Raw genomic sequence first — 19,090 nt, 5'->3', positions numbered from 1 at the left:
CCATGCAATACAATAAAAAAAAAAAAAGATTTTTCCTCTGATATTACCATTAGACACTCAGTTACAGGCAGTATCTGTACAGGCCATTAATTTACTCCTGAAAAGAAGAAAGGTTAAAGATCAAAAATAATGCAGCATGAAGTGCTGTTTAAATGGGATAGCAGTGTCATGGTCATTTTCCCCCAAAATTAAAAATGAAAATAAGAAAAAAAAATTCAAGGATGGCAACTCCAACTGTTCAAGAAATCAAGTTCAGGACTGATCCAGGTTACAACAGATTGCACTACAAATCATGAAACTGTTCTTCATTAATGGTTGTTGTTTCTAACCTGTCTTTTCAGATCAGATCAGATCTTCACATTTTTCCTTGGAATATAAAAGATTAGAAACACTCACTACAACACATTGAGATTTATGTGCAGGCATCTATCACTAATACCTGGGGATTTAAATTAAGTTTGACTTGTGATCATGTGAGTTGGCAACATGAATGTTATGAATGGCTTTAAAAACGGAGGCACAAATACATACAGGCATAAGGACAGGCTTATAAATTACTGGTGTCTACAAACTTCGAATCCTCTTTAAAAAAAAGTTCAAATGGCAAAGTGCTTGTACTTAAAGACAAGCTTAAACAGCAGTGTAAACAACAAATGCAATAAAGTAGAGAGGGTAAAGAGTGACTAAGAGAGGTAACAATAAAGCAAGTTCCACTCTGGTGTCTAACTACCGAACAGAAACTCCAAGTATACAGAACAGGTGACTGATGTTAAGCAAAATGCAGCCATGTTCATCACTGAGCATCACTCAAGTTAGGACAACATTTTAAGAGAGATCTGAACTGTAATTCTGTAGTAAGAAAAAAATAATATCCTCAGGATAAAACAACAGCTTAATCAGAGAAGGCCCAAGACACTTCACTGTACTGGGTCAACAGTTGCGTAGTCTGAGGCTCCCTGAAATCCCACTGTAATTAGCACTTCCCAATTTCTTGAATTATCTGACCTATTACTGTGCAACCCTGCTGAAATAGCTCTTGACTTGATGGGAACCATGATTTTGTTTTTTCTGAGCCTTCCACTGTTAATGTTTATTACAAAGCAAAAAGCTGGCAGCAGTGCTGCGAGATGGAAACACCCCCCAAACGTTCCTTGCCGTCAATGTGGTGCAAGCCAGGCTCAATACTTGGAGAGTCATGAAGCTCTTTTTTTTTTCCTAAACAGGGAAAAAAAACAAAACAAAACAAAACAAAAAACACAAGTGTAGAAATACAACAGCTCCTTTTCTTTTTCTGACCCTAGTAAGGGCTCTGACACTGTCCTACGCTCCATGTATGCTCCGGGATATCCGAAGACAAACAGAAGTTCACGATGCTCACCTCCCTTCCCTAGACACAAAGGTTACAACATTCCACTGACACCATTAAGTTCACGTGCAAAATTAAAGAATAAAATAAAATCATTAATTAACAAATAAAGAAAAAAGATCAAAAAGTATCAGGACTTGAGTTTCCTATACTTATATTTCAAGGACTAGCCAAAACTGCTCCTGAAGTTTGGCAACAAAACTAGGGACACCCAGCTAAAAGGCAGTATAATAACTCATCTCAACAAAATCTGTTCAGTTTCTGAAAGGAGTGGATTGTGTACCATGAAATCCCATCCCTTCCCCTTTATTGCTTTTGATCTGTACTCATTATCACAGCATAAGAGAAAGAAAATCCAGCCCTAACGTCTGGCATTTTCCACTAACCAAGTAGTATGTTGCTTTCAGTTTTAGACCAACATGGTTACTTGGGTACAAAAGCTTTTTTGTTTCTCTGAAAGACTGTTTTTCTTACGTTTGTCTCCACAGATGGTGCTGCAAGAAAGAAAGAAAGCTCGCAGCAAATGCATTTTTTCTTTTAGCTGCTCCCCTCTATGAGGGTTAATTTTCCTTGCAGGTGGCTGATTCAAATCAGCAAGTTTCACAGAATCACAGAAAAGGGGAGAAGAACTGGAGTGCTGGAAGCTGAGCTGTATTCATATTCAGTAATGTGGCCCAGAGAAGTCTCCCTCCTCTCCTCCCAAAGAGCAGAGAGCAGCAACTATGGTAACACTGCAATCTTCAGGCTTAGAGGTCCTCATTCCTAGTAGTGGTATTGGAAACTCAAAATGTAACCAGAAGAAGGGGAGGCCTAAGGTCGTAAGACTACTCTCCATACAGAACAAAAAAACAAAAAAACAACAAAGTCTGTACTTGGTTTTAAAAAGCTTATCAACAAGCTGGCAATATTTTCTGTTATTCAGGAATTAGCCCAAGGATTTAGTGGTTTATACTGCACAACAACTCATACTGCACAACAGAGATACCAAACACTAAAGCTGGGGATCTATCTCTAAATGTGACTTTTCTACTTTCCAAATCTTAATAAAAATATGGTATCTCAAAGAGCAATGCTAACATCCTGTTCTTTTTGGCCTGCTTTAGCTTCCCCTTACTGCGTGACTTTTGCAACAGCTTGCCAGCTATGGGTGAGCTTTATAACATTCCCAAATGCGATGGCAGGGAAATTTTGATAGCTATCCCTTTGCTTTCAAAAGCCAGATTTAATGCTGTAACAGAGTCGGAAGGTATTTTGTCTTACAATTACTCATCCATTACTGTTAAATCTCTAAAAGGCTACAAACGTGCCAATCACTTGCAGAAAAAAAATAATAAAATAACAACAACAAAAACCACACTCATCTTCAAGATCTGCTCATAAAAGGCCCTTTCAGTGTGCACACATTTCTAACAATGAGGGGACATTTTCTACTATCAAGCAGGCAGAAGACAGGCAGATGAAGAACTAAATTTGCATGCTAAGCAATTTTTGCCATCACCCCATTTAGAAACAGGCCTGTACTCCTAATACTGCTCCACAAAATGATAATTGGAACAGGACTCTGACAAATTATGCATGCACTGAAACAGCAGGATAGAGCAACGTGTGAGCGTGCAGTTTACGGAGAGTCAGGGAGAAGGAACACAGTTTAATGGCTGAGGTCAAATCACCTTTGTCATTCACATCTGCATCTCATACAAGAAAGCCATTCATTTAGCCTGCAGGAAGGTATTTCCTGCAGCCTTTATACGCAACCTTTCCTAGCAGCAACAAAGTGAGCACACAACAAGAGTACCGAGCAAGAAAATACTACTCCCGAGCATTCCTGGCCAGTGGCTCCAGAGCAGTGCTCCGCAATAGGGTTAAAAGATCAGAGGTTGGGTGCACTCCACTTTCCCCAGGAAAGGGAAACCAAACGCAGCTGACATGTGGGTAAAACAAACATCCCTGTGCAGTAAGAACACCATCCCGTTCTACCTTAACCTTTCCCTTTTGCTGAAGCTGGCCTTGCATGGCAAGCTCTGTGTCCTCCAGCAAACTGATTTCAGGCTTCTCCTGATCATTTATGATATACATTTTCCTCTTAAAACATTTCTACACTATGCCGTCATTTTTTTGAAAATCTGTATTTTCATATAGTGTTGGTTTGCCTTTAAACAGGTCTCTGGCAAAACTCACAGAGGGAGCAGGAGGCTGCATTGAGGCTATCATGAAGCTATGCAGCAAAACGACCCCATGTAAACAAGCTTACAATCACTCAGGACACAAATGCCGTGGAACATGCTCATTGTGGCTCACTGGAAGCGCAGCCTGCTTATTCAACAATGCTGTAACACTTCATTAGCCAGGTAAAATTTGCTTTATTTCTTATTAGGCCCCTCTGCAGGAAAAAAAAAAAAAAAAAAAGGCAACATCTTCTGCCGGAGGATTCCCTGCAAAGCAACATTGATTCCACTGCAGTGTCTTCCAATTGTTGAATTCTCTCTTGCAAAACAACTGCCCTGTAGTGTGCTGTAAACACCTCTACAAAAAGCTCCTGATGGCTCCATAAGATGCAATAGGCTTTTCTGTCCACTTACATATGGGGGGGAGTGATGCAGAAGACTGATGATTACCCGAGATGACCACTTCTTTAAAAACATCCCTTACCCCTCTATTCAATGCAGTTTTTCAAACATCTCCCCACAAACACCTTCCTTTCTTTGCCCCGCCGTTCAGGCGCTTTCCAAAGGCCAAGACTTCTGTCCTTCCATCTTCCAGTTGCTTAGCATTACCCTCTCTTCTAAATTTACAAATTCACATTTCAAATGACTCTTTCTGGACTATATAACCCGCATAATGCACTCATTTCCACTGAATTGCAAGCCAAGACACCTCCTTCCCCCCAAAGCCCCCAAGCCGTGTTAGAGGCGATGAGGCTGACGAGAACACGACTGTTTACATGCGCCAGCTGGTAAAACACTATCACTGCTGTCCATGATGTGCCTCTGCACTGCTCCCACCGCCACCGGTCACCTCAAGCACCCGAACAGAGCAGCTCATACACACCCGAGCACAGGAGAACGACAGCTCTCCAGCCACAGAACCTACAGCTGCAGCCTTCTTGCTTCGGTTAGCAGTTGACTTCATTAGCCAGTGTCCCTCTCCCCCATTTTTTAAAGCAGCAATCAGTATTCATCACCCCATCTTGCGAAAGCAGATTAATCATAGAATATAAGCAGCAACCACCTACCATTCCGCGCTTGCCAACTGTTCTCCTCGTCCAGCAACCTCTCCCCCAAACCGTGAATTGAGGTGGTATTTTTAAGTCACATTCCAAACAGCGCCGAGGAAAAAATGGGCTTTTTATAAAAGTAAAAAGAATAAAAAGATGGGCAGCTGGATTCGAGGCAATACAATGCTTTCCTCTAAAGAAATCAAGCAAAGCCTGGGGGAGAGGGTAGAGAGGATGGAAAAAGGGGAGGCAAAATGTCCAATAATAATGAAATAAAGAGGGGGGGAAAACGAGTGGCTTGCTGAATCACGCTCTTTCACTGCCTGGAAACCATTGTGCGGCGTGATGCTGGCTGTACCATTGTGCAACCTACCAGAGGAGACAGGCAGGGGGCCTGGGGAATGGGGCTGCCATGGCAACTGGAAGGAGCACACATGACGTCAAACACCAAGGTCTCGCGGGGGGGGGGGGACAGCGCAAGGGAGCGAAGAGAGAAGTCTCATCTGCAGCCACGGCCGTGGTACCTCCTGGAGAACGGGGAGCTGGATAGCTGGAGCACTCGCCGGCGGCAGTAGCTCCGGCAGCTGCAGCGCTGGGGAGGGAGCTAGGCAGTGCAGAGAGGCAGTAATAACGAGAATCATTTTCTCAGGGCAGATACACTCTTTTGTTTGCATTAGCTGGTATACCGGGATAAATGTCCATCACCCTCCAAAAAAATCCATATATTTGAAATTCATTTCTGTTTTGTGCTCAAGGAAGGAGAGAAATCACAAGCCAGATCTTCATGGCTCCCAACACAGCTCTTCACGCAGCTACCACTTGTGGGAGGAAGCAACACAACGCTCAGGACAGAGTCCCTCAGGACCCAAGGGACAGCTACCGATCTCCCCATCCACAGCATGTCGTGCCTCCTGCTGTGGTGCCCCATGCCCCCGGCCTACAGCTTGCTGCTCCTTCGAGACCCCACGGCACAGAGGTACTACCTCAGTCTGCGCTCACAGAACCAGCAGAGTCAGCAATGACTCCAGACCTCCTCACGTCCGAAAGTTATGCTGACCACCTTTCTTCTGTGCATGTCAAACTGCAGGACACCTCCTCTCTTCTGACATTTAACAACACAAAGTACACTGGTGAGACTACTGTGCTGGACCAGACTGCCGTGAAACTGAGAGTGCCAGTCACAGAAATACCACTGAGAATTTGTACCTTGTTGGAATGGCTATCTTCTGTGAAGTGCAGACCGTTTCATTCAGTGTATCACCAAGTACAGCTCCAAGAAACGCAATGCTGCCTCTGCCAGCTATCTGAACACCACGTGGTACCAAGTACCAGAGCCACGCACCGCCCCATGCGACTCAGAACCTAACTCAGATGCTACCCAGTTCAGCCTAGGCAGCAGATGCCTTTCTAAAGGACACCCCAAAAGCCTTCCGCAGGCCATACTCTGACAGAGGAGGTAACCAATGAACCCCTAAAAATGGTTCACTATGGATGAAGTCAACTCATCAGCCGCATCTGGTACATGAAGTATACATTGTTCTTAAGTACACAATGTTCTTCCACTCTTTCTGCATTAGCCTGTTTCCCCTGCATGCTCTGCTATAGGCACTTATTTTTTACAAGTGGATGTTTTCACCTTGATCTGTGCATCATTCCTGCATACACATAATATATTCATAAGCATGTACACCAAAATTTTCTGTCCCTTTGTCTCCATACCCACATCCTTCTTTTCCCCACACTGTATCACATCTGTTCTCTCAAGGCCATAAAGACCTTCTTTTCAGCTGCCATCTAAGTGTCACACTTGCACAAGAACTACCACTGCCTCTAGTGCAGAGCGATAACAACCCAAGAAGTGTTTTCTCCCTTCCAAATTCTATGGAGTATCACTGCACTACGCCCTGAAAAAGTACTTAGAATCATCAGAACCACAGAATCATCAAGGTTGGAAAAGACCTCCAATATTCTGGCCCAACCATCCCCCTACCACCACTCTGTCCCTAAGAGCCAGGTCCAACCTTTCCCTGAACACCCGTAGGGACGGTGACTCCACCACATCCCTGGGCAACCTGTACCAATGCCTAGCCACTCTTTCTGAGAAGCAATTTATCTTACTTTCCGATTTCAAATCTGAACCTCCCCTGGCGCTTCTTCTGTGCTTAGTCTTCTTAAGACTCTAGAAATACACTATTGTTATGCAAAATACCATAACGAAGTTAGCTCTGTGAATAAAACCTATGCATTAGCCTCCTGCACGCATGTATATGTGCACACGCACACTTTTTGTGAAAACATTTCAACACTTACTCATTTAGAGAAACACTCTGCTGCTGCAATCATATACAAATATTTACGTGTGTGTATACATATATGTATGAGTTTATTACTAATCTGAAACAACAGGGATTTTTTCCTTCATCCAGATATTTTAACTGTATTATCTAAAATGTTCAGAATATATTCAGGAAGAGGTTCAGTGGAAGGAAATAATTGTATGCATCAGTAGAATGGCAAACACCTCTGGAAAAAGCATTCACTACCCGCATAGTAGTGCATTAAGGGAAGGGGGTGGGTGCTTCTGGCACAATTAAGAGACATGGGCTGGGTGGAGGGTGAAGAAAGAAACAAAAAGCCTAAGCTTTTGCAGAGGTGACAGAGGTTTCAGAACATAATTAGGGTATTTGTCCTTGGAACAGCAGATCTAATGGAAAATAGCATCTTTGCAGATGCTGCTTTTTGTGATAAAGAGATGCTGCTTTCTTGAGCTGCACAGCTATCCCAGCATTTTGCTCCATGCTCCTCTGCAGTGATTTCAGCTAGCTGTTTGCTGTGTCCTGCTGAGATGACTTACTGGCTTGGCTAAAATATACAAAGATCCCATAAAAAGCACTCCAGCCTGGAATTGGCCCACAGCTAAACACTGCAATGGGTTGAAAGAGTGCAGAAAATGTGAGTGAAACAATTTAAACATGTTTTAAGGCTGGAGTCTATAGGCACCTGCTTCCCAGAACAGCTGCCCTGATCACAATGAGCAGACAAATGATTCCCATAATAGGCAAGAGCAGAAGAGGGTATGAGATAAATATAATATAACCTTGATTGAAGCAAACGTTTACAACAGGAAGATAGCTACAAAGGTCACTGTGAGCCAATTAAAGTCATTTTCAGCTAAGCTCTTATGCCCCTTTCTGCTTCTGAAATGTTCAGGAGATCTGGTGTTTTTTAAAACAAAACTTCCTCGTTTTACTTTAAATGTAAATTCTGAAATAAGTACACGGAATCTGTAGCCCAGAAGATGAACATGAGACTGTACCTCTGACCTACTGTCATCAGACTAGGAGCTCAGAGGTTTGGAGAACAATTATGTCAGGAATTGCTTACACTCACTTCTGTATTTAGACAAAGAAAAGGAGAGCCGTCAACACAAAATGACAATGTTGAATGGAGATTCTGGTCCACCTGCATTTCTAGTTCCTTGTCTGATGGTGCTATAGAGTTAAAAAAAAAAAGATAATAAAATAAAAAAGATGTAGGTAAACGAGATGCTCAAAGACCTAAGCACCACTTTTAACAGACGGAAGAAAGCTTGCTATTAACAGATTTTATATTAATCTTCCAAAATGGTGCTACCAGGGGACCAGTAGCTACTACTCTGCCTGTAGTGGAAGCTCTTGGTGATTCACTGCTAATCCACATGAAGCCCGAGATACAACCGGAATTGCTCAGGCAGTTTATGCCATTCTTCCCAGAGCCTGCTGCGTCTGCTGCATGGATGGCTGAATGTAGCAACTCCTCAATTGCTGCAGTCTGCAGTCTGGTATATTGAAGTAATTTGGAATTGGCAAGGGCTTAATGCACGGGGTTGCAAACAGTGGTGGCTCGGGAGCTGCTGTACACCCTGTTCAGCTCCATCTGCCTTACACAGGTCACATCATCATTCTCACTGGCCAAGTGGATCACATTCAATTAAAGGCAACTAAAATAAAATCCTAGTAACCAACAGTCTTAATACTTTAAGGCAGAAACTGACAAAATCCATCTCTGGAACAAATTCTTGCATCCTACTCAGCACTGAACCTAGAACTCGGTGGTTTCTCAAGTTCTGTTTCAGCCATTATTATTTTTTTTATGATACATCCTGATGTAAATGTAGCACAATCAGGCTGAACACTGAAAAAGTGTAATAAAGCATCTACAGGAGCTGGAACCCCGACTCACTGTTGTCCGCCCAAGGGATATGCTCTCTATACATCAAATCCAAGAGTTCCTTTGTTCCAAAGCTGTTTTTCGTGTTTAAGAACTCAAGATATAAACTTTTTTTTTTTCCCCACAGCTCAGTGGTATGCAGTACAACTCCACTGTATAGAACTTCTCACCTATTTTTAATAAAATGTAAGTATTTGAAAGTCCTTCATTGATTTAATTCAATCTCCTTCTGTAACATAATTACTGATGAGGACTGACATGGACTTTATCTCAGGGAAAAGAACGAATGATCATGGATTTTATGCTTATCATAATCAAAATGCCTTTAAAACTGTCTCCTTTTCTGCATGATCATTACACTAGCAGCTAAGAGAAGCTCTTTAAGAGTTAAAGAAGCTGCACACACTCCTAGCACTCTGCCCACCCCTTGCCACTACTACCACTTCTTCGCCATTATATCATAAGGAGGGATACATTTAATCTCAGAATTTTTCATTTTGTTATATAGATGGATAAATATAAAGCAGCTGAGATGGTTAAATTGATATGACTGGCATCACATCCACTTTCTGGTCAACTGCTATTGAAAAGCACAGTCTAAACAGTAACATCTTATGGCCCGACTGATACAGAGTTTCTGCAGTTATCAAGCGTAACCAAGAGACAAAAACTGGTAGCTGACAACAGGCAAAAATATGGCAGAGAAGGCCTCGGCTGTTGGCCAAGTTCACTGTTATTTTCTGGAAATTTATTATTTTAAAAGCTGAAAAAAAATATATATATAGTAAGGAAGAAGAGTACTTTTAAGAGAAACGGTTAAGTCAAAATATGTATTCGCTACCTGTATATTTCTAAATCAGTGTCTTATATAGCATAAAGCAAACCTACATTACATCTACATATTACAATAAGCAGCAAGAGGACAGGCACTAACACAAAAGAAATACACATGCGTATGCGTGCACAGGAACATATAAATTAGACCAATTCAAGTATTCACACTCAGCACAATTAGGAAGAAGAAGTTCTGACCCCAAAACCATAAATATCTTCAGAAGGATACGTGTGTACTTCACTGGGCAGTGAAATAGATGAAAAGATTGTTCTGGTAAGTACTTCATTCAACAAAAGGAAAGAACTTAAAGTGCTAGAGAAACAGGAGCTTCCTAACAGGCATGAAAATTCCATCTCATCTGTAAACTCAACTGCTGCATTTTTAGTGAAAATTATTTTAGTAGTTATTTGACTACAGAGATACCAAGAAAAGTACTTCAGCACACCAAAGCACCGCCATTTTGTGGCAAGCACTCGCCCACACTGCTCTGTCTACTGACAAGGGATACGTGTCCTGAAAAACTCTAGCAGATGACTACACACTAAAATTAACTAACATAATTTTAAATAAACTTATCCTGGATGTTTTATTATCCTGATGATAAAAAGCATTGCAGAAGGTGCTAAAGGTGCCATAAACTGAATGCCTTCTACAGAAAACCATTATCATTTTAAACTGCCATATGAAAGTGAAAACAAAAAAAACTGCTCAGGTGTAATTTAGTTTTCAATTGCCGTTTCCTGTATTCAATAATTCTTCCAAAGTGCATCATTTCACGCTCGATTTTCCCTGCAGAGATACAAAAGGCACATACCAAGAATTCAATTATAAATGATTCCAGTTCAAGAGAGCACTAAACAGAATTTAAACTTGTCTCAGGAAGCAAACAAACAAAAAAAATCAACCTCTTCCCCACTTGCCCCATTTACAAAATATGGATACACATCCACCATCTTCAACATACCAAAACTTCACCTGAAAACAGTGACACGCTTATAGCTGACTTGTGAACATTTCTACACAGTTCACTGCACTGCAACCTAAAAATTAAATCAGACTCTGACAGATGGTGTCCAGCCTGTCTGAAGATATTATCTGCTGTATAAATATTGATTTTAATAAGTTGCGCTCCAAGTATACATTTTGAAAGAATATAGTTTTCTATCTTGAGCCTGACTGACAGCAAAAAGCCTCGGTTGTGTTACCATGGCAATAGTATGTTCCCAAAGGCAGGATTTGTAAAAGCTGGACCAAGAAGCTGAACACCGCTGTATTCAAAGTTGCTCAGACCTATGGAAATGGGAGAAGAATGAATGTCTAGACTTGGTCAATCACATCGATCTCAGTGCCCTGTTGACAGCTAAACTTCCTCTTCTCCCAAAAGCTGACTGGCTCCTGGAAAACTTCCAGAGCTTTCCAAACATTGCCTTTTCTTAAGAAAGTCTTTGTTGGTAGATTACCTGCCTGGGAGTTGTTTCTCTTCTTCAAGTTACATTTTGGATAACAGCTTGTGCAACCCATACTCGTAACTCATTTTTCTCACACTCACCAGATGATGTTTTGCACTTCCGAAGTCCCAACTCCCTGAGTCTTGCACATGAACAAGCCTCTGCTCCCAGTGCTCCAACTCAAACTGTGATCATACAATGTAAGAACTAGTAGCACATGATCCGTTTATTTCAATACAATTGGTTGACTATCTTCCATACGTTTGGTTCCCCCAGGTATTTCTCCCAAATACAGTTTCTACAGTTTCAAAGGTGTTCTTGTTCAGATTTGGGAGTGCAATGATGGTAACAAACAAGCATTTGTTAATGTTTTATTTCATCTCAGCCCCGACCAATGCAATAGGTCAAGAAGACTTCACTTAAGCTAGGGAGATGTACAGACTATCAAGACAGAAACCAGCAGTGAGGATTCTAGAATTGCCTGCAAGTTAAAATGAATTACAGGATACAAACTCTCATTCAAGTCTTCAGAAATTCATCCACAGCCAGACAGCTATGTCAACCACCCAGCGCACCGTATAAGAGATACACCTTCTCAAAATATGTAAGAGCCCTCTTCACCATACCCACTTTCTGCACGCGATTCCCGCCCCAGGCACTGTGACCAAAGGGAGCTCTGGCTGCCTCATCCCAGCAGAAGCAGCTCAGGCTCTCTCATTTCACATCATACTAGCCAGCACAGAAACAGAGGAGCAGAAGAAGTAGCTGGAAGACCCTATTTACTCTTCCTTTCTCAGCTCCAAACACAATCCAAGGTCTCTGCTCATTAGCACTGCAGGGCGAAATGGACACAACGGTAATTTAATGCCACTCTCTATTGGAGTTTGCGGAGACAAGCAACAGACAGAGAACGAGGGCCTCAAAGTTGTTAATTCCACGATGTACTCAGCTGCCTCTATCATACAGCATTATGCACATTTGGCAGAGCAACATTTTGAAGCACCAGATTTTAATATTGATTCTGGAACGAAACAACAGATAAGTGGGGACGATGTACAAATCTGCCGAGCTAGACAGGTCCATAAGTTCCCCAAAGGTGCAAAATGTTGATATGAAATTAGTCTAATGCCAAGCCAGCATAATTTCATTTCAAAATTGAAATAATAGCTGAGATGCAAAGGAGATCGTGTTCTCTAGGCATTCTCATTCCACTAATTGATACACTGTTCACGCTTCTAATCCTCCCCCCTCTTCAGCGCCTCAGCATACTTCTCTTTTCATTTCATTCTGCCATATTGCAAAGGATGCCATAGAAACATCAAGAAAGGAAAAAAAAAGGACACTCATGAGATGAAAATCCTGCCTAGGCTAGAAAAACATAAGAATGGATCCCAACCTATTTATCTCACTAAAAAAAACAACACACCACACACACACAAATTCTGTGATCACGATAAGTACCTATACTGGAAGAAAATATCTGTTCTGAATCTAGCAAATTATGACAAATCTACAGCTGGTGCCTAGAGTATGAATTGAGCCCCCAGTGAAGTCTGATACAAACTCTACACTACCCAGCTGTCTGTCCTCCTCTCCCATCCAAGCTGCAATGTGGGACATACTTCAATTTACTTCTCCTTTCTGTCAGACAGATGAGGCAAGATAAAACATGTGGCTATGACTTGGAAGATGCTCACGAAACACGGTGTGTTTCTTCTTTGCAGACAACACCAAGTTAAGTGCATGTGTCGATCTGCTTGAGGGTAGGAAGGCTCTGCAGGAGGATCTGGATAGGCTGGACTGATGGGCTGAGGCCAACTGTGTGAGGTTCAACAAGGCCAAGTGCCGGGTCCTGCACCTGGGCCACAACAACCCCAAGCAGCACTGCGGGCTGGGAGATGAGTGGTTAGAAAGCTGCCTGGCAGAGAAGGACCTGGGAGACTTGGTTGATAGTCGGCTGAATATGAGCCAGCAGTGTGCTCAGGTGGCCAAGAAGGCCAACAGCATCCTGGCTTGCATAAGAAACAGTGGGGCCAGCAGGGCTAGGGAAGTGATTGTCCCCCTGTACTTGGCTCTGGTGAGGCCGCACCTCGAGTACTGTGTTCAGTTTTGGGCCCTCACTACAAGAAGGACATCGAGGTGCTCGAGCAAGTCCAGAGAAGGGCAACGAAGCTGGTGAGGGGTCTGGGGAACAAGCCTCATGAGGAGCGTCTGAGGGAGCTGGGGTTGTTCAGCCTGGAGAAGAGGAGGCTCAGGGGCGACCTCATCGCTCTGTACAGGTACCTTAAAGGAGGCTGTAGCGAGGTGGGGATTGGTCTGTTCTCCCACGTGCCTGGTGACAGGACAAGGAGGAATGGGTTAAAGTTGCACCAGGGGAGGTTTAGGTTGGATATTAGGAAGAACTTCTTTACCGAAAGGGTTGTTATGCGTTGGAATGGGCTGCCCAGGGAAGTGGTTGAGTCTCCATCCCTGGAGGTCTTTAAGAGACATTTAGATGTAGAGCTTAGTGATATGGTTTAGTGGAGGACTTGTTAGGGCTGGGTCAGAGGTTGGACTAGGTGATCTTGGAGGTCTCTTCCAACCTAGATGATTCTGTGATTCTTTACATCACAGTTTCTAGGTAATGTCTTGGCATGGATTCCTTCCATGCCCAGTACTTTGCCTCCCAAAACAAAGTACCATGTGCCCAAAATAACGTGTCAATCTCAAACAATAAACTAAAGCATTAATCCACCTCTGGGACAAAAAAAAAGGAGATGGCTCTATACTGTTCTGTCACACCGTTATCATTGCCTCTGAGGAACCTAATAATAAAATTAAGGTCCTTTGCACTTTAGAAACAGTGTTCTGTGTAGTTCTTCTCTTCATTTCACATGTGATTACCTTTGTGTGTAACACAGTAAGACCTCTCCCCAAGGTAACACAGCAACTTCTGACATTCTACATAGCTCAGAATATATTTAATATAGAAATGGTTACCTAGTAAAGTAGAACAGAAATACCCACAGCACACAAGCTGCCCAGTAGAATGTTTTTTTAGAGCTCTTTAATTTGCATGCAGTATGTCATATGAAGATAGTGCCACAGAATTCAAGTATCTCACTAAACACAGCCGACCCTCACTGTTTGTAAAGGTGCTTTCACTGTATTTAAAATAGTAAATTAAACAGTATTATGACAATTGCCAATATTAATGTGATAACTGTTCAGAAATGTTAATGTGAAGAAAACCACATTCACTTTTTTCTCTATATGGTTTACTTTTTTTTTAGTTACATCTTGCAATAAAGCAAAGTACTTGAAACTCTAATCAAATAGAATTCATGAGAAATTAGTCAAAAAGTATCTTGAAGGAAACAAGGGCAAAAATGACAGTGGCAAAGTTATCTAATCTGGACCACAGTGATGACTGCACAGTACAATTCAGTAAGTCAAGTTTACAAAAAAACTTAGAGCACCAGCATTTCTTTCTTTTTTATTTTTTTTAAGCCAGTTTCCCTAAATAAAAAACCATTTGAAGAATTTCAACTCGAAAGAATACTTAACTAGACCACAGGAAAAGCAGTGCTATGTTTTTAGTCTTTTATAGATATAATATTAACTTTTGTTCAGAACTACAGCAGTTTCACATCTGCACAGCTCAAAGTACACCTTTTTCCTTTAAGACTTCTATCTTTTGTCCATATATTTTAACTAACGGATCTCAAAGATAACCTCCTAATCCACTTGGTTACATGGCTTTCTGTTGAAATGTTCTCATTAACACAGAATGCTCCTGGAATTGAGAGGAGAAGCTCAGCATTTTGTTCTGAGAAAGTTGAAAGACTTAACATACTGCCAGCAGCAACAAGTCAAAAGTGCTATCAAATACAAGCATCACCTTTAATCTGCATGATTGCCCAGCAAATGCTTATAGCAAAGCCTTAGGTTTGAGTTGGCACTAAAAGGACTGGAAAAACACATGAGGGGGGGAGAAAAAAGAAAACAACTCTTCCAATGTGAACTGTAAAAAAGAAGACGTGCCAATCCATAGAATTCCTAGAAAAGGCACGAAGTTTGAATTCACTTTCCTCTTAGACATTCTCAGCCAAGCAGGAAGGAATAGGAACAAATTCCAATGTAATTTTAGCTTTTTTTCTATCATAAAAATCACAGAACAGATGGACAAAATGCTATACAATGAAACCTTCACTGAGGACTACTGCACCAACAGAAAAACTGCCTTAAATAGCCACATAAAAGTTGCCCCGTATCACTTCACTGAAAACCATCTTTACTATGTATCTTCTTTTGATAGTGTTGGTTCAGTAAAGAAACCTAAATACCTAGGAACTGTGCACTGATTCATCTACCTTTTGGGCCTGCGGTTCCTTGACCTGAATTCACATCTCGAAGTTGTACACTAATGCTTCCTGTACAGTGCTGGGGAGAAACTGGTGTCCAACAGAGCTGCAGGCACTGAGGACAGCAGCCACCTCTTTAACACAAGGGCAAATACTTCTAACAGCAGCATATCTGAATTCCTTGCTCTGCCGAGAATACTGTCTCCAGGTCTCCTCTCATAAACCTGGGTGCCTACAGCTGTTCTTTGAACGGTGAGGGAAGCACCACAATTTTTGTAGCACAGCTGGAAGAAGCAGTAGCACTTTTAGGTACCAGCACAGCGGCATAACTACTTTTCCAGACAGAGACAGGCTTCAATTCACTGTGTCTAAGTGAATGCAAAATCCAAAGCCAGAAAGTGAAAACATGAGAAAATCACCTGAGCACTTTGTTAGAAGGGACAATACAGAATTATCTGTTCAGTTCACATAACTGTTTAAGCAAACAGAAGGAGCCTTTTGAACACCCAAAAGAGCCCTAGACAGTGCTTTAACCACACAGCCACTAACATGGCAGGCGCTAACCTTTACATCTTTCTTGCTTTGGTTCCCGTTTCTAAACAAAGTAGCCACAGCTGCATTCACGAAGAGACTGATTTAATTACTAAGTATGTTTTCAGCCTCTCAATAGTTAGTTGCAGCTCTATCCTGTTTCTGGATCCCTGCATTTAAGAAAGATATAGGTGACTATCTCAGCAGCTATGTACAGAAAGGCACAGAACTGGAGATGACAAGAAAAAGAAATGGTCAAACTTCACAAATGTATGCTTTTAAATAAACACGGTTCATGAACATTCACTGACCCCTGCTGCAACTGCTCGTAGTAGGGAAATGGGGATGACCCTGATGAGGGTTATCAGACAGAGCAGTCCGAACATTTCAAACAACTATTTATTAATGCTTAGCTACTAACAGCTGCAGATGAAACACTCAACCACATTAGTCAAATATGAGGTACAGCATACCATGAATCTCATGCTGTACAGGTGGCTCACCTTTATTTGATGGCTTTTAGTCTCCAAGGCAGATGGAGCGAGATAAGGAGTTCAACAAGAGAAGCTGTGGTCAGAGTGAACTGCTTCTTTCTTCCCCAAGATGATCACTGGTGTTTATATACAGCTTTGTACAGATAAAGGCTAGTCTTGTCCAAAAGCTTCCTAGTATGCATTGCTGAAAATCAGATTACCCTGGATTACCCACACATACATTACCTACTGGGCATCACCTTCTTTCAGCCTATTCAGACAAGTATATTCAATTTGCTGTTGTGTGTTCACCTTTTCTTCTCTCCTGCTTTGTGCTCACTTCCTTCATTTAGCTACTTCATTACTTCTGAATGCGATACTTAGAAGAAGCAAACCTCCTTAAGTATTACTGGAAACTGGGTTTATTTTGTAAATATTATGAAGGATCAGTGAGACTGTTAATTGCAATGTTTATTGCAAATAGTGAATAAACAAATAGCTCTGCCACAGGACCTCTTCCATCAGCCTACTGACAGTAAGCAATACTAAGGAAGTTCACCTTCGACAAGCTAAGATGGTTCAAGTCTTTCTGAATATGAAACAATCAGAGCCTTAGAGAGCAGAACAAAAGTAAAAATAGCAAGCATTCACTCCAATGATTAGCTTTATTTACTATCACTGAAAGACAAACTTTGCTTTTAATATCTACTGTAAGTCCTATGCATTTGGATTACTTCAAGTGTTAACATTCTAGTTAGTAATTACTTACCATTGGCCTAGTCTGTCAGAGTTGGTCCACGTTTGCACCTTTACAGAAAGATGACATGACACTGAAGTCGAGTCACTGAATATTTACATAGTCCTATCTCTTTCTGAGAAGACGATCAGATCTAAACAAACAGAAGAAAATTTTTCATGTTTTCTCAGAAAATGGAGAAACAGCTGTTTTTCTAGATATCTAGATACTCAACTACAAACATTATTGCATGTCTTACATATACATACATGTCTATACTTACATATAAAGCAGACCCTTTTATATAAAAACTAATATTATACAAAAGCTAGCAAAAATCTATTTTTATTTGATAATGTCACGCAAGTTTTATGATCAATTTCAACAGAACTACAGAAACACAACTTAGAAGTTCATTTTTCCTATTTTCAAATTCTTTGTAGGCCTGTGTTTACCAGACAGGTATGTACAGAAGCAACATTACTATTTACTACACAACCTATTTCAGCTAGTCTTCACTAGCCTTTTTCCCCATATTGCACAAGTCTCAACAGGGAAAAACACCTCTAAAGCCGGCAAAAACAACATGAAGCAGATTGAAGGTACGATTATTCCTATTTCAGGTTCCAAATTATTGATAACCTCAAAGAAGACTTTAAAGAATTGACTCATCATTATTAGGACATATTTATATTCCACATAACTTATTATATACATGTAGAACTTTTCCAATCCCTACACGGTACATAAATAAGGCTTGGGTTTTTGTTTGTTTTCCCCAGATGAATGCTGTATAATTTGGCTTCCAGTGTGGGGAGAGAAGACAGCATTACTTCATTTTTCTACTTTTCTCCATGTATTTCAGACTGGCTTTGACTGGTCAGCAACTTCGGGCTGTAAGCCTGCAGTCACCTCTTGGCACTGAAAAATCTGAAGAAACTGTGCATTTTCACCACAAACTCCCTGAATTTTCTGCTCTTTGCATACCTATCTCCACACACACACACAGAGCAATGACAGAGCAGAGCCAGAAACCACTAGTATCTTGTGCATAGCCTGCGTCCTACTCTAAGCACGCAGCCTGGCAGTGCAGTGGCCTCATACAAAGGTTTATTCCACACTTGGCTATGTTTGTACAACGTGGCCAAGGAGATGCATGCAGTCCCTACCAGGTAGTTTTTTCCACATTGCCCTTCAACAAGCATGTTCTTCCCTGGTGGAGTGCTAGGAAAATCCTGTCACTCATGCAGATGAGGAAAACCACCATTCTCAACACTATGACCCACCTTAGGCAATCAGTGTTTGGCACCTTATCAACATAGTATGACTGCAAACTGGAAACACACACATGCTTCAGTGCTAGCTATACAGAAGCAAGAACTCCTACTGGTATTAACCTTCATTGCCCTTCAGAAGTCACCTAGATGAATTTGAAAAGGATTTTGTGGACTACCGCTGTCACGAGCTTTGTACTGCCACTTGCATCTTACTACATAACATCCTCAAGCCCATCCTTTATATCCCGCTGCTCTCTGCACCAGGCAGTTAGTATCTGCTCTGGCACACACTGGAAGTAATGAAAAGCCTCCCAGTGAATTCAGCAGTAATGCTTCAAGCCCTTAGGCAGGCCATTTGTCAAGTGCTATGCAAATTTGTGCCTTGTAAAATAAAATTTTACTCCACTGCTACTGCATCTTAAAAGATGTGGCTGAGTATTTTAAACTTACTGTCTTTCTACCAGAGGAGAAGTAACACAGAGCAAGAATAACTACACAAAAAAGGCAAAAATGGAGGGTGGGAAAGAGTTACAGCCAGTACTCAGTAACTATACCAAAGCGTATCAAAAAGCAAAGGATAGCAAACAAAAGATCTAAAAAAATAAATGCAGAGGCAGATAATTTAAAAATGCCTCTCTTTTCCAAGCCTAAATTAATT

The 19,090-nt window shown here is 41.4% G+C and overlaps 1 protein-coding gene across 14 annotated transcripts in view; it reads right to left on the bottom strand.

Annotated features, from left to right (window-relative positions):
* MAPK10 (mitogen-activated protein kinase 10) overlaps positions 1-19,090 on the bottom strand; it is a 155,152-nt gene that overhangs the window by 124,383 nt on the left and 11,679 nt on the right. For 3 of the 14 annotated variants that reach the window (XM_080591711.1, XM_080591709.1, XM_080591713.1), the window contains exon 1: positions 4,599-4,991. The exons of 1 other annotated variant lie outside the window; for it this stretch is intronic. The gene's annotated coding sequence lies outside the window, so the exon portion shown is untranslated. Of the gene's footprint in view, positions 1-4,598; positions 4,996-16,449; positions 16,625-17,188; positions 17,310-19,090 lie in introns of those variants that run through there. 10 more of the 14 variants (XM_080591700.1, XM_080591699.1, XM_080591701.1 and 7 more) reach the window with 7 other exon arrangements.

This window comes from Anser brachyrhynchus, assembly GCF_964034855.1.
Source record: "Anser brachyrhynchus genome assembly, chromosome: 4".
In the NCBI taxonomy this organism is placed as follows: domain Eukaryota; kingdom Metazoa; phylum Chordata; class Aves; order Anseriformes; family Anatidae; genus Anser; species Anser brachyrhynchus.
Note: the sequence above shows the minus strand (reverse complement) of the source record. Positions and strands in the feature narration are given on the sequence as shown.